This window comes from Electrophorus electricus, chromosome 15 (genome assembly GCF_041902795.1).
Source record: "Electrophorus electricus isolate QZ-2024a chromosome 15, ASM4190279v1, whole genome shotgun sequence".
NCBI lineage: Eukaryota > Metazoa > Chordata > Actinopteri > Gymnotiformes > Gymnotidae > Electrophorus > Electrophorus electricus.
In genome coordinates this window covers 12,827,095-12,833,094 of record NC_137511.1, presented here as the reverse complement: position 1 = coordinate 12,833,094, position 6,000 = coordinate 12,827,095, and positions in this window count along the sequence as shown.

Below are 6,000 nucleotides of genomic sequence, written 5' to 3'. Positions count from 1 at the left end.
GACGTTAGCTCATTTTTATCACTATGTATAACATTTATTAAGATACAGCACCTTGAATGTAAGATGTCACAGTAGGAATGTTTTTCTCTGATTTAGGCAAATTGATGTTTGTGTCCTGACCTGAGCTCAGATCAGAGGTTGTGGATCATAAGGTTTTCTGTCTGTGTGGAGGGTGTGCAGCATACATTATGTGCAGCTTTATGAAACAACACTGCTCAAACTCAGACTCCTAGCAAAACCAGGCAGTTTAGCCCTCTGCAAGCTCGGAACTACTGAAGTAGCTTCGCTTACCGCAGCAGAGCAATGCTGACACTGGTGCACAGAGACTCGCGGTGCTTTTGCAGCAGCTCAGTGAGATGTGGGCCTCGGTGAGCTAAGATGTACACGGTGGCAAAGCAGCTGCTTCCAAATGTTAAAAGATCTGATGCTCGTTGGGACGCTGCTGTTTGTTTTTGTCCTTTTAAAGTCATAATTGACGTAATGGGCACGGAGTTCTCCGCACTCAGGCAGCTCCTACCTTTGCGCCACCTCCTCCTCCTGCTGGATCTCCTTCTGCCCTCCCCGTTTACTTAATGGTTCTACCACTCTGCTCTGCGGCTTCCAGATCTGCACGGCGCTCACGGTCTACCATGCCCTCCAAGCCATGTTTGGTAAGAGAGGGAGAGAAAGAGAGGGCTCGAGGTTTCGCCAAAAGCTGACAGGTGAATGTAGGAAAAGGGCTTCACCAATAACAGATGTTGAAATAGACCGTCAAAATGCACAGCAGATGCACAGCCAGAGAGAAAAGGCCGCAGATAGTTCTGTGTCTCTGTCAGTAAGCTAGTCATGGCGTCCCACAGAGAACTGCTACCACCCCAAACACACAACCAACCTGAGGTGCCCGACTGTCGTTCCTCTCTCCCTCCTCGTCATTTCTCTCTTCTTTCTCCATCTCCTCGTCTCTACTAAGTGGACTGGCAAAAAACCTGTAGACTGAGCAAAAGTTTCCATTGTAACCTAAGCGATGTTCCATCATGTTATTTTCCTTCACCGCTCCCCCCCCCCCCCCCCCCTTTTGGTTCAGAGTCTCAAACGTTCGCTGAAAGGTTTCAGGAGCACTCACGGAGCTGGTTGTTATCTAGTTGGGAGAGGACACGATGTGACGCTGCTTTGGCCAAGCATATGACAGACTTCAGGTCTGTCTGTCAGCCCCTGCACTAACACGGTAGGGAAGCCACGTTACTGTCTGACTCACGCACAGCACTGCACAAAACAAAACCTAAGAACAAAGGTTTCTTTGAAAATCATCTAAGAATGAAAAAGCTCAAAGGTATTTCCTGTGTGATGATGAAATCTGCCTCCTGTTCCATATTGGAGTAATTAGTGGCCTTGCATAGATGGTCCAATGGGTCATTAATTAGCAGTGGACCATGTGCAGTCTGTGGGACACACATTCCTCATCCTGAGCACTGATTATGAACTGGGTCAGATGGTGAAGAGAGATTTCTGGAGACATACAGTCTATGAAACTGACCCTTGCTAATGGAGATTTTATTGTGACATACACACCCTACCCATACCTATATATATATATATATATTAAAAATCCTAAGAGGACCTTGAATCTGAGTGAGAGCTTGTAATATGTGTGTACTAATGGAGCAAAACCACAAAAACCACCGACTGGATAACAGATGATTGGCCTGATTTATTATATTATGCATCTAATGAATTACTTCCTCTAAATCTTCCTCCAAGTCTTTTTATTCCAGTGTGAAGGTCATTGGTTGCTATTTTATCCTCAGGTTTCTATCACTCTTATAAACACCACGGATGTTTTACTGCATCTCTGCTGGTCCCTCGACTTCATTTTGCCTGCTGCTTCACTGCGCTCACTAGACGCACTCAAAACATTTATATTTACTTCTTACAGCGAGTTTCCAGTAAGACACTAAAACTATTAACGGAGCAGCTGGTACTTTTGAAGGCAGACGCGCATATGCAGTGTATGGCGGCTGCAACGAGGATAAGGGATGCGTGGCAGATTTAAATTAGGTCAGTCATCGAAATCACCAGTCGGTATTGAATGACAGATGTTTCTTTGGCGAGAGGGATACGCACAGTGGTATGTAGGCCTGAACTGGGCTCTGATAAAAGAGGACTATATCATTCAAACTCTTTCATGAAATAAAGACGCTTTCGTAACCAAGACAAACAGAGAGGAAGCATCGCTCTTTGACAGGAAGGAACTTTGCAGTTGGGAAAGCGATGAGCAGTGTGTTTGACCTCAGCTTAACTCTTCGTTTTTCCTTGTCTGCGATCACATGGCACTCACTGTCCTGCTCGATCAAGACGCTTGAAGTCACTGCCGCAAGTCATAAAACCACAGTCATATTTACACAGGCTGCGGTGCATCCGTCGTGTCGATTACTCTTGTTCTAGATGTTATCTGAGTTTTGGCGTAGATCTGTATTTCCTTCTGCGTCTCATGCTTTCTTGACGGACGTTTATGTATTTATGTTGTCCTGACTTTCTGCTATCGATGTTGCGGGGTCTTTATCCGACCTTGCCTCGCTGTATCTCCCCATACGGTGCTGTGTTTAGAATAGCTGGCTTTTGCCAGGGCAGACGCGGCGTTCCGCAAGAGCGCCGCGGACGGCAGAAAAACATCACAAATCAGAGGACCAAACCGCGCAGCGCGATGATCAAACGCGAACGGCACGACGACGAGGCGGCGGGTGGTGTTTGGGGGGGTGGGTTGAGAAACCTCGGAGTCCTTGTTCCTCTGGCTAATATTTCTTAAAACGAAAAGTTAAATAAATTCCTGAGTCGAGCGTCGCGGCAGATGGCGGTAATGGCAGGCGTTGCAGGAATGTAGCTTGGCTCGGTGGGCCGCCGGGAGGCAGCAGCCTCTCCACACATCCATCACTCCCATCCAGTATACAGTAGCCCGCATCTGTGCACTGGAGCTTGTATACTGAGGAACACCAGAGGGACACCAGACAGGCTGTGTAAAGTTCCTATAAATAAGAATATTCTGCGCTCTATTTATTCATACTTGATTAAGAAGTTATGTTTTTTGTTTGTTTGTTTGTTTTGTTTTGTTTTGTTTTTTAAACTACATGTGCAAAAACATTTGTAGTAATTTAGGAGTTGGATTAAATGTATCGGCTACCTTTGGTTAATGCTAGGGCAGGGATAAGTTTAGCTGTGTTAGGAAAGGGAAGTTTATTGCTGGGACAGGGATAAGTTTAGTGTTATGAGTACAAAACATTGCAGGTTCAAAGTCTTCACAAGTGTAGTAATAAAAGTGTGTGTGCGGGCGCATGCGCTCAAGTCTGAATTGAAGTCACTAAGAAGTACTTAAAAATGTAAAAAGTAATGCCAGCTAATTTTTGGATAAACCTTCCACTGTCAGTTAAGAAAATGTCTAGACTGCAGTTTAATATATTAGTCTCTGGGTAATTTTTCTGATATACTGTAGACTGCGCAATGATTAATATGAAGAAATAGTATCGAATACTTATTTCCATATGCCAAATGATTACACACAGACACTATTTACAATTGAGCTGACAGTAAAACACAGCAGGGTATCATATCACATTGAAAAATTACAGACAAAGATTTCCATCTGCTTAGGGCTGATGGTGTAGACTGTAAAACTCCTGAATGGGGTTCATGATTTCCAAATTATCAGCAATAATGCGAAACCTCAACTCAGCTTCTTCTCCATCTCGTCCTGCTGTTTTTTCCTCGGTGCAGACATGCTCAGTTGCGAGCCACTGCTGTTGGTAATGCATCAACTGCAAACTCCTTTATTTTCCCATTATAGCCTCTTTAAGTCATCTTTTTTATTCATGTTGGAATATTTATAACACACACACACACTATTTTCCCTTTTTAATGCGGTATTTTCTCTAGGAATCCAGTGTCTCGACCAGCCCTGGCTGTAGACGGCGTGGTGTAGCCGTGGCAGCTGAGGGTTTGTTGCTAGCAGTGTGTGGTGGAGCCGGCAGGCTGGAGTTGGCAACCTTCGTTCCAACGCCCGTATAAATCTGAACGCCTGTGGGCACGCGCTTCACTCGTGGGCAAGACCCCCTACTTACACACGCTGCTCTCAGTTTTAATTAATCCGCTTCTAAACATGTCTCCATGTGTTTCTGTTTTGAAATTGCACTGGAGTTAATGCTGCTGCAGTGGGAGATGTGGCTTGCAGGAGCCACTCTACAGTGCTCCTTCCTGGCCGAACATTGTTGAACAGAATTCAAATTTAGCACTTTGGCCATATTTAAAAATATTAGCAGAGAAGAAGGGTCCAAAGAAAAGAATTAACACTCATTTAAAGTTCTGTTAAGAGCTTTATCTTTGAAGGGTTCTGTCTGGAAGCCAACTGCTTTTTTTAACTTATAAAGACACACCATCAAACAAAAGAAGTAATTTCTCTGGAGAAAGACATACAATTCAAGCCAGACTGAAGCTTTTCCAGCTCTACCATTGTTTTTGCTGCTCTTCTATTGTTTGATGGATTTTCTGGCATAATTGAATAAAGGTTGGATATATCTTTATACACATGCACATCACATTAAAAATACTGCTTCTGCTTCTCCTCTGCTATCCAAAGCAATTGGATGTGCCTGGGAATGGCTATTTGACAGTAAAATATGGCTGTGCACATCCTCATCTTCCAGGATTTACTCAAGTGTTCTGTCATTTCACCCTAACAATTACTAATCACTAAAATTCTATAAGGTCTTCGGGGCTAATCTGGGCATTTTGTTTCTTTCTTTCTTAGCGCTCCTCCATGTTTTTTAATGTTCATTTTCCAGTTAATTTAAGATACTAGAGAATTCTTGTTTTTGAGGATATCCGTTTGCATTTTTCTTTATTCCAATTCTTTATTCTAAACGTAGCACATGCCACTGGTCAGAATTAGGATTGGATTCCGCTCCACCATCATACTCCTATCCTTGTGCCAATAGGGCGACTTACCTTACACAGCAAATTGTACACCTTTAATTGATTAGACTACGACCAGTCATATTCACCACAAATGAAAAATAATGGAAACAGAAATATACATCAGCATTTGGTGAGGAAATAAGGCTTTCAATATGTTCAGGTTTAATGTGGTCATTAAACATCATCAAAACCTCTGCGAGCTCTGTAACGGCGCAATCGGTCAGCGCGTGTGCGCTGCGAGGTTAAGAGTTCGAGCTGACCCGGAACAAAACTTTGAGAAAACAACTTTAACAAAAGACAAATTAGGCCATGTTGATGGTGTAAGGGGTGTTAAATAATCTTTCACAAAGATGAAGCCACTACCGCGGGTTGTACGTAAATGAGTGTATGATATTATCAAACACATAAAGCTTATCACATGAATCTTTGGCTGCTTAATCACTGATAAATAGCTCTGGTCCCCAAATTTTAATTCAGCAAAAAGATAAAGGCAAAGGTTGTAAGAAGTGAGTTATTCCTTCTGCGATGTGTCGTTTGGCCTCTGGTGCAGTGACTTCTGTGAACACGATGGAGGAAAGGTAGCCTAGAGCCATGACTGTCAGACACGACTGTTTACAACATCCTCATCGCGTAGTCTGAATTTCTAGAAGCTAGAGATTCCTACAATTCAACTCGCATCCCATAACCTTTATTAAGCACATTTGTACTTACTGTTGCCATCCGGGCTACGGCTTTTTATCTGATATAGCTTGAAAAATGGATTTTTTCCTCTGTTCATTGTACTTCGAGATGCCAAGAAAATGCAGTTAAAATGTTAAATGTGTGCTATTTGCCAACAGTATTCCATCCATCGTCAGTCCCCACATACTTTAGTTTTCTCAGCACATTTCTTTTGAGGACTGCGATGAAAACATAACCCTGCTACCCAACACATCCCACATGAGCATGGAGAGCAGTGTCGTTAGAAGTGGAGCAGTTCTTTACCTGACTTCAACCAGCTGATTTCATATTCCGAGATGCCTGTCTGTGATTTTTGATCAACAGACCTTAATCTCTTAC